Genomic DNA, 11,018 nt, shown 5'->3' with positions numbered 1-11,018 from the left:
AATCTGCCTCCTTTTGATCACCGGTGCCTGACCTTACATGTACCTGTCCAGTACAGATGCAATTTTTATTTTCCAAATGTTTTTGATGTATGGATCCAATGTTTTGGATATGCAGATGTGGAATCTACAGATACGGGAGCAGCATAGTTTAACTCTATCCCCTGTGCTTGGTTGGAAGCAACCATATCCCTGCTCAGTCAGGGATGTGTTGAGATGTTTACTGGATGGGAAAGGATGAATAATTGAATCTAGGATTCCCTGGCTCATGAACACTTGGCAATTACAATGAATGAGCGCTTCGCCATGATTCGCAATGAGTGTTTGTGGAAGCAGGTTCCATTCAGGCAGCAGCTACTGTTTATCCACTCAGCCTTGGGCTAGGGAAGCTGCTTCGCTGGCTCCACTCTCTGTTCCCCACCCCTGCACGCACTCAGGGCTCCATCGCCTCCATGTTTTTACAGTTATCTGAATGCTCGCTGCATCAATGCCTATCCCTGTCCTTCACTAAAAGCTGCCAAGGGCAGAGACCAAGTCTGACGGTGCTCAGCACTCTATCTCCAGGACTTTGCACACAGAAGAAGCTCGGGATTCGGTGAATGACTGCATGAAGGCCCCCGCAGGTCCACTGTGTTTTACAGATTGAAGTCCTCTGTGGACTTGGATGTCTCCGTGTTCATTTCTCAGTTCAGTGAGCTGCTCCTGGCTTTCTGCAGCTCAACTGAATGGCAGGTAACTGGTCCTTGAAGTAAAGTTGATGCTTTTGGACCTGCTAAAACAAAGAACGTCTCTGTCATGAGAGATGACTTTCAACAGGCTATTTCTTCACTCAGCTCTAGTCTCCTTTTCTGGCAGGGATTTGGTCAGATAGAGTCTCCAGTCCCTTCTGCTCCTGAAAATCTATAATGAGGGCTGGAACATGTGCCCTCAGAGAAACCTCCCCAACCCCGGTAAAGTTTCTCACCAAGCCCATCCCTAGAGACACTAGTTCAAGTCCCGCTCTAGTAAATATATCTCAATTCCCAAAGAAAATAGACTATAATAAGGGCTTTTACCTAAAGGCCTAATCTTCTCCCTAACATGCCCTGGCTAAGCCTCTTGTAGACATACACTGACCAAGGCCTGGTGGAATCATTTCTCAGAGTGACGCCCAAGTGGAGATTTTTCATCTTGTTAATTAACATTCACAGTTTTGAGTTCTTGCAAACATATCAAAAGGCCTACATGACGTGGAATAAGGGGTGATTTTTGTGGGGCCGGTGCCTTCAATGAGCTCCTTAGACAGGAAGGGGCCAACCCAGCTCCAGCTTCTGCCTGTGCAGGGGCCTGTTTTTCTTAGTATATTCAACAACTATCCGGTAGTGATCGAAATTTCACTTCTGTGATGAAAACAGCCACAAAAGAAGGACAGACTACCTGTTTATTTTGTTAATGAAAGACCCCCCCCAAAGAGGGGTTAAGTATAAGAAAATGATTATTTTTCCAGTTAGTAGGAGTTTTAGCTAATTGTGGCAGGACAGTGGCTCTGCGCTCCCAAGGCACAGAGGGTGGGGGAAATCCCTCAGTATTTTTACTCTCCTTTTTCTCAATTTTCTAGTGCACCAACCCTCAGGCAAGTTCACAGCAGGGTTCATGCAGCATCTAGAGGCCAGCAAAAGGAGCCACAAGTCTGAGGGGAAGGAAATCTTGCCCTCAGTTCTACAGAGCTGCCCCTTCAAGATGGTGGCGTCAAACACTGTTGCTTCTCTCGACGTTTTCCCACTGCTGCAATGCAGTCATGGAAGTGGGTGGTTACAGGCTGGACAACCGTAAAAGGAAGCCTCGTACCAAGTACTGGGTACTAGTACCTGAAACTAAGTACTAGAAAGATGGTGGAGAAGGAGGAGCCTGAGAAAGTAAGCCCCATAAAGAGGTCTGTAAATCCTGGGCTGACCCTGTCCTGAGCAAGGGTGGACCTGGCCCTAATTACCCTTCTAAAGACTTTGAGAACTGAACTCACAGATGGGTCTTACCAGGTCCCAGACTGCAGCACTGGGGCAGGGGCTGCGTGCAGGGACAGATCTGAGCAACACTGAAACTCTTTGAAAACGAAACTGACATTGGGACCACAATCCAGAGAAAGTAGTTTGAAACTTGAGGCCTGAATCTAAGCAACAAGTGCACAGTACGCCAAAACAAACGTCAACCTTCTCCAAAGGGGATTGAAACAAGAATCAAAAATGACTTGTAATGCCAGATTCGTGGGACCCCAATAGACTTCCAGGAGCCGAATCTGATGCAATCACACAACAGTCTTTATTGCAAGCTCGAGTCTGGACTCACAACCCTTCCCGACGCAGCGGTCCCAGGGAGTGAGTCCCGGTCCTTTGTTGAGTGAGATTTTGTAGGTTTTGGGGGGATACTCTCTGCATCACAACGTCACACAGCAAATCATTCCATACCTCGGGAAAATAAAACAACAACTCTTAACATTGATTAGCACATTCATTGGCAGGAACAAGTTGGGTGGGGGTGATTGGTTAGTGCAAGAGGGTGATTCCTTTGAACTGACTGATTTAAGCCACGAGGGGTGTACGTGCTAAACTACATGGTTTCCCAACACGTTATCAACCACCATAAACTACTGGGGGGTCATCTGGCATCCCAGGTATTTTCCCTGTCTCATGCTGATTGGTGGTTGCTATGGGTCCTCACCTAGCCTAACTGAGTCAGGGACACCTGGCGCCACAGATCTCTCCTGTTATTTACAGACAAACTGAAGGACTACAGGGCCCCAAACCCAACGTTAGGAATTCTAACCCCTGTGCCCTACAGGATGTTCCCATGTACAACCCCCATGTTAAAACCCCACAAGCTGCACGTAGCACTTCCCAGCTGCACGTAACACTCCAAGCTCTATACAGTGCCACCGCCAGATGTTCCATATAGATAATCCTGGGAAGGCCAAGCTTGAGCAAATAGGGTAAAAACAGGAACTAAAAGGACAGGATGCAATTTATGGGCTTCTTTTCTGAGAACATAAAGTGGAAAAAAAACAAGTTTACCCCCCAGGTGACCCCAGGGCTGAATTCCGAGGAACCAATAGAATGGCTGTGCTAAGCTGAAAACTAACCCCCTTCTTCCTATAAAAGACCTGTACCCCAAAGCCTGGTGTGCCAGTCACCGAAGCTCCGGCTGAGGTTTTGCTGTGCACCCGCAGGCGCCTGTGTGAGAATAAACCCTCCTGCTGTTTGCATCCAGTGTCTCACGTGGTCCATTCCGGGTTGGGGGATCTGGGGGTCTTTCAAAACAACTCAGCAGAGTGGGTAGGTGTTTAGGAGTGCTCTGTGGGTTTTTCCCAGAACAAGGGTCACGCGCCCTTCCTTAGGACAGGCCTTGAGGTAGAAGCTGGTTTCTCAAAAATGGAGTCACATCATTTTCTCAGACTCAGCATACAAAGAACCGTGAAAATCTCAGCACGCATGAACACAGTTGAAAGACACCAATAATACCATGACATAAATGTTGGAGTGACTGACAAAGCTTTCGAAATTCTTGAATGAGTAGTCACGAACACTCGTGAAACAAAAGTTAAAACACGAGGTATCATTAAGGAAACAGAATATACAAAGGAGATCAACAGGAATTTTAAGAGTTGAAAATATGATAACCAGTATAAAAGAATTTTTTAAATGACCCATTAAATGAGCTCCATACCACAAAATATATGATCGGAGAAAGAGGGAACTTGAAAATACATCAACACAGAGGAAGAAGTTTGAAAGAAAAAAACCTGAGTCTCAGGGACCTGTGGGACAATGGTCGAGTTCTAATATTTGTGTTGTTGGAGTTCTAGAGAAGAGGAGAAAGATTTCAGTGCTGCACAAACATGCCAAGAAATAATGTCTAGGGGCTGGGGGTGTATGTAGCTCAGTGGTAGAGCACCTGCTTAGCATGTGTAAGACCCTGGGTTGCATCTCTGGCACCAAAATAATAAATAAAAACAACAAAAACTCTCCTAGTTTAGCAAAGATTTTTAAAGGTGAAACAGAATAACTGTAATAAATGCAAATAAATCTATAATAACAGTGATAAAAAACAAAGATAGTGAAAAAAAATCTTGAAAACAGCTAGAGAAAAAAACACAGTGCCCACAGAGGATTTTCAATTCAAATAACTACAGATTTCTTTCAGATCACATGGGACCAGAAGGAAGTAGTAGAACAATATTTTAAAAGTACAAAAAAAAAAAAAGTAGAGCCAGACTTTGGTAAAATAAATTCATTCTTACAAGGGGGGAAATGAAGAATCCATGACCACTAGGCGGGCTTAAGAACATACACATGCGTTCTGTCTCACCAGACTGAGATAAGTTGATGGCCAGTGTACAGTGAACCTCCTACTTAAAATGTCCCCAATAACTTCCCTCTATTCTTAAAATCTAGATTCTACATAACAATCTAAAACCTAACCTCTGAATCTATAAGGTCCCAAATGATCTGGCCATTTTCTACATAATATAATACCTATAAACATTTTATTTGCCTGCCTGTTAATTTTCACCTTCACAGAACTTTTGGGGTCTGGTTCGCCTCCATTTCTCTGGTGCTAGGACAAGCCTGGCACATGGTAACTGCTCAATTAAATATGTCTTGAAGACATCAAGGAATGAACTCCAATTCTGAGCATCTGTAATTTATCAAAGAAACTAATGCTTCTCTCTGTGAAGTTTCCTAGGAAAAAAGGTTAGATTAGAGCACTCAATAGCCCAAAATCTCAACATAAAATCAACACAAAAGAACAAAGTTACCTAGAACACAATATATATATATTTTTTAATTTTTAATATATCTATTTTTTAGTTGTAGTTGGACTTTATACCTTCATTTTATTTATTTATTTTTATGTGGTGCTGAGGATCAAACACAGTACCTCACATGCGCTAGGGGAGCGCTCTACCACTGAGCCACAACCCCAGTTCCCACAGTATAATATTTTAAGTGGATAATAAAATCAGCAATTAGTACTTGATAGGAGTTCAAAAATATTTAACAGCAAATGAAAAGCTGATCCTGGCGTAGGTAATTATGAGAATTTAGAATGAAGTTTAAGAAACCCACAACCTACAGATCAACAATTTTTTTAAAAAACTAATTCTCCCCAGCTCCATTAAAAAGATTTATAGCCTTACTTTTATCTGCCATTACTTTTTTTTGAATTAAGGGAATTTATTGCCTATTAATATCCAGCATTAATGATAGAAAAGGTGAAATAGCCCATGGATCATCTCGTATTTTATCCACTATTTCTTTTTTAAAATACTCAACTGAGCATGCTCTCTGGGATGTTTGAGTAGAATTCTCTACCAGAGAGTCTTTATTCTAATATACCAAGTCTTTATTCTCTCAAACGCACGATAGAGTAGAATTCTCAACAGACACACGTAACTTTGGAGCTCTCTAGATTCTATGGATTTCCTAGAGATCAATGGTGCCTACTACAGTGCTCATCCTACAATATATTACATACTACTGAGCCAACAACCTGCTATTTGCAATGTAGCTTTAGCTCATCAAAGAAAGCGGATAAAATATCATCTGAAGAGAGAGCATGTCCCACAATCTTCACATATCCCGCATTCCTGAGGCCACCCCTGACCACTTCCGTCCATGATGGCAGCCCACATAGCCAACTCTTTCAAGTCTGCCTACGCAAAGAGCTCCTCATTGTTTGCTGAGCCAAATGAAATGCACTTTGCTCTATTACCAAATATTTATTGAGTCTCTGTGTGTACAAGACACCTGGGGCCTCAGCATGCCCAGAACAAGCATAGTTGTGCAAGTCTTCATTGCCCAAGAGAACGGATGAAGTGGAAAATGTGGGGCTAAAATCCAGCTAGTTCAGTTTGCAAAGCCAGGGGCTGCCCACGCCTAACGGGGTCACCCTTTTCAATCCATATATGATAATGTATTAGTATTGACCCTGATCCTCTTTTTGAGGAGAGGAAAGAAGTTCTGCTTCCTGGGAGTCATGCACTGAGAAGCTTCCCTCCACCATGACCATCTGCCTCACTTTAGGCCCAGAGTAATAGCGTTTGCTGACCCTGGACTGAGAGCTCCGAAATTATGCTTAGGAGGTAAGCCTGTGCTCTGGACCTCTCAACTTCATGCTCACAAGACTGAGTTGCTGAAGCAGCTGAAAGAGAAGATCTGACAGGAACAAGAGGAAAGTTGGGACTGGCAGTCCTTCCAACAGGAACACGAAAACAAGCAGATCAGCAGCAGATGAATAAACTGCAATAGCTCCCAAACTCACACTCACCTTTGGAGGATTAACCTGAGTGCTACTTCTCTAGGCCATAGTTCACACCCTACGCAAAGTGCATTCGTGGCCGATTTGAACTTGGAAAACTATATGGACGAATATGAAACATGGAGTTTCAGTTAAACTAAACGGACACACCAGAAACCCACAACATTTCATTTAATTTTGTAGTTTTAATGTAATTATGCTTATAATTATTGACTTCAGGTTAGAAGTAAAATTTTTAGAAAGTTGAAAGAAAAGATTCTTCAACTTTCCTTAAGACTTGCAAAATAAGGAAATGGCTCTCCTATCAGAACAAACTTTGATTTTTTTTTTAACTGAAAGGAGATAGAAATCATACTATATCAGAGGCCAGAGCCTAGCCCAAAGGGTTTTTATGGTCTCTTCTTCCCAATCAAATGCAATAGTACTGCCTGTGTGCTCCCAGCCCCCTGCCTTGAGGCGTTATTCTGCAGTTGCCTGGAGCCTGCCCTCATTTAATTGAGGGCTGGTGACCCAGAGAGCACCCTGTTTCCCAGATGATCATCTCCAGCCTGGTAAGGCACCTTCCAAAGCAGAGAGGTGCTTCCATTCTTCTAAGGGCAGAAGTCATGTTGATTACTACCATGACTCTCTTAACTGAGTGAAGGAAGGGCAATTACTTTCCAATCTTACTTTTCTAATAGAAACTGGAAAGTTAGCTCATACAATTTAGAAACAAAAACAAAAAAAAAAAAGATTCGTTCCAGAAAATTTGCAGATATTAATTTACTCTCCTCACTTATTACAAACACATAGCTTATATTCTGGAAAAGCAGAAGGTATTTGGAGAAACTTGATTAAAAATAATTGATAATTGAGAATATACCCAACAGAACCCAAAACAGAAGGTACCTAGAGTATTCAAATTCATAGAGACAGAAATAGAATAATGGTAGCCAGTGATAGGGGGAGAGAGAAATGAAAAGTGGCTATTTAATGGTGACAGTTTTAGCTTCAAAAGCTGAAGAGTTCTGGAGATTGTATGCACAAGGTATTTGGAGCTCTCTTTATTCTATGGATTTCTTAAAGATCAATGGTTCTTGTCCTACAATAGTGCATACTACTGAGCCAACAACCTGGTATTTGCAATATAGTTTAGCTCATCAAAGAAAGTAGATAATACATCATCTGCAGGCATATGCAGGCCCATGAGACAGGATTTGGCTAGCACCTGGCTTTGCAAATGCACAAGTGTGAACGTACTTACCACTGCTGACCTGTAAAGTTAACAATGATTAAGATGGATAATTTTATGTTATATATTTTACAATTAAAAATATAGTGAATAATAATTTATAGTCCATTCATTCCATCTGCTTCTCTTAAGAAATTTTAAAAAGTCTCCACACAGGAATATCAGATGGTCTTTAAATACATTTCCTAAGAAATTTCCCATCACATCTCTATAATCTTTACCCATTACTATCAAATTCATCTACCCACATTCATTTTAACATTGATTAGTTTCATTCGGATTAAAAGAATAAGTGATTTGATTTTTTTTGACACTATGTTTGTATTTTCTGAATTAAAGGATTTCTTATCTGGAAGTCTGCATGTTTTCATATAAACTTTGCTCTTAGCTCTGTTTGCCCATGTGAAAAATTAACCTAACATTGTGCTTCTATAAGTTGAACTCACAGATGAGAGAGCTTACTTACTAACTCTGAGATCTGGGCAATCCCTTTAGACTCTCTATGCTTCAATTTTGTAAACATAACAGAAATAATTTTACCTATCCCCAAGATGACTTTGGATAATACATGTGGCCTGTTGTGGTTTATGACGTTGAGCTTAAGTGACTGCACTTCAGAATCGCAGAACTCGTATCAATGTTGTAAAGACATAGACTCAGGACTCTGCCTCCCCAGCATGCAGCTTCCTGGAACTGTTCTGCTGGAAACATATTGTAGCATCCCTTCTTGTTCCAACAGGAAGAGCACATTCCACAGTTTGCCATTCCATAGCAAACTCATCGCTCCACAGGTACCCAGGCCTCTGTCAGAAAGCCTCATCTCCACTACAACAGTGTCCTCTGCTACTGCCTGGCATATAATAGATGATTAGGAATGAATGAATGTATGCTATCAACTTTCCAGCCTCGTTAAATGTTGCCTATACCTAAATGAAGGCAGTGACCATGGCAGTTCATTTACTGTAGATCAATCTTGTCACTAAAGTATTTTTCTTAATTTCCTGTGATTGATAGCATCCCTCTGAAATATTAATTCTTTCTGGCCTGGCAACCTATGGAGTCTCTGTAAGGCATGTCATTAGATTTATAAGGACTGTCTGCAACGATGATCTGGCTTAAAATGTTGGGAGGTATGAAACAGGCACTAAATTTTTGCTCCATGAAACTCCATGATGCTTAGGGTGTAAAGAGTTGTTCCAGAGAATAATCACTTGGTAATAAAGTAATACCTTGGCTGGACTGTTACTGCAAATTTTCTACCAACGACTCCACTTTAACTCAACTCATCTGGAACAACAGAAGAAACGGTTGGGGTATGGGAATCAGCAAAGATCCAATAGCCTAGCCGGGGACCCAAGATGTATCTTCAGTCTGACATTGTCAAATGCAGACCAAGAAATGCAGGATGGGAAGCTCAAAGAAGGTGCATCAGAGACAAAGAAAACTCAAGGGGTCAAATTCAAGAGACCAAACCCATGAGGCAGTGTCAAGTCAAACCAACAGGAATCAATAATTGAAAGCAGCCATTGCAATCTTCCTACATAAGGTACAGAGAGCGCTTCTGAAGTGAAAAGAAGAATACAAATGGTGGCAGAGAAAGAAAAACTATTTTTTCAAAGCCAAAAAGAAGTCTGAGAATTAAAAATTAGAATATATGAAATATCAAAGATACTAGGTAGGTGCCACAGAAAAATGGAGATAACAAAGGAAGTGTCCGTGAACTAATATTCAGATCAATAGAAATCACCTGATCTGATGAACAGAGAGAAAAAGGATTAAGAAATAGGAAAATAGCCTGTGGGACAATCTCAACGTCACTGGAGTCACTGAATAAGAGGAGAAAGATGTTGGAACCGACAAAATATTTGAAGAAATCATAACCAAAAACAACTCAAATGTGGGGAAAGATGTAAACTCACAGTTTCAATTTCAGCAAATCCCAAAGAAAACACTCAAAGCAAACCAGGCTGAAACACACATCAAAATTAATCTGCTGAAAACACACACACACACAAAAAAAAAAATCTCAAAAGAAGCTGCAGCAAAGTGACCCATTTTGTAAGGTGTATAACAATTAAAATACTTCAGATTCTAGAGGATTCCACAGATTCCGCATCGGAAACCATAAAGGCGGTGAAGCATAATAAACTGCTAAGCAAAAGAAACATCAACTCTAAATCCTAGATCCAGTGGAAATGTCCCTCATAAATGAAGGAACCATAAGGATATTCTCAGATGAAAAAGAATTCGGTGCTGACACATCCACTTTAAGAGAAACTGTTAACAGAAGTTGAGGCTGAGGGAAAATGCTCCTAGAGGAAAACTTGGAAATTTAGGAATGAAGGAAAACGAGAAATGATGAATATGTGCATTGTCAAATGCAGACCTGAGCAATGCAGGATGGGAAGCCCAAAGACAAGGTGGAGTCCCAAACTTTTTTTCTTTTTAAAGTTATCGAAACTCTGTATAAAGACTGATTTTCTAGCAAGTTCTGTTTTATTAGTATTTTGAAGGAGAGTTGGACCATTCCTGAATCTATACAGACTGTTTGCATGCTTACGATAGCCTAAAATTTAAACCAGTCCCCATAAATAAATTTATTAAATAAGCTGTTTTTTTTTAAAGATAGAGAAAATTTTTTAATATTTGTTCTTTAGTTCTCGGCGGACACAACATCTTTGTTGGTATGTGGTGCTGAGGATCCAACCCGGGCCGCACGCATGCCAGGCGAGCGCGCTACCCTTTGAGCCACATCCCCAGCCCAAATAAGCTATTTTAATAGAAAAAAAAATATTGAAAACAAAAATTGCTTCACCATTGAGAAAGGTGTCCATGCACTCACATGTAATTTATATAGCAACTCTAACATAAAGGGGTGAGGAGGATAAAGAGATAAGTACTATTTCAAGTCTTCTCTATTTTACTTGAAGTTATTAAATATTATCACTAAGAAGACTGTGAAAACATATATGTGTATATATAATAATAGATATAGGAATCTTCAGAACCACCTGGGGAAAAAGTACAGAGAGATTCAGCAAAAGAGCTAACAGATAAAGTAATACAATTAAAAAATATATTCAAAATATGGCAGAAAGGGAAAAAAATCAGAAACAAAGGAAAATAACAGAACGATGGGTCTAAATCCAGCTATACCAGTAATCACATTAAATGTAAATAGTCTAAATATGTCATTTTAAAAACAAAGACTGTCAGACTGGATTTGGAAGAAATAAAATTGTATGCTATCTACAAGAAACCCACTTTAAATATCAGTTATCAGGAAGCTGAGGCAAGAGGATCCAAGTATGAGGACAACCTAGACAACTAAGGGAGACCCTGTCTCAATGTAAATAATAAAGAGGACTGGGGATACAGTTCAGTGACAGTGTTTGCCTACCATGTGTGTGTGTCCCTGGGTTCAATCTCTGATTCTGGGAGCGGGCAGTAAAAGCAAAAAAATAAATAAATAAATAAACAATACAAACAATACAAAAGT

The sequence above is a fragment of the Ictidomys tridecemlineatus genome, chromosome 8 (genome assembly GCF_052094955.1).
Source record: "Ictidomys tridecemlineatus isolate mIctTri1 chromosome 8, mIctTri1.hap1, whole genome shotgun sequence".
Classification (NCBI taxonomy): domain Eukaryota; kingdom Metazoa; phylum Chordata; class Mammalia; order Rodentia; family Sciuridae; genus Ictidomys; species Ictidomys tridecemlineatus.
This window is presented reverse-complemented; position numbering follows the sequence as displayed.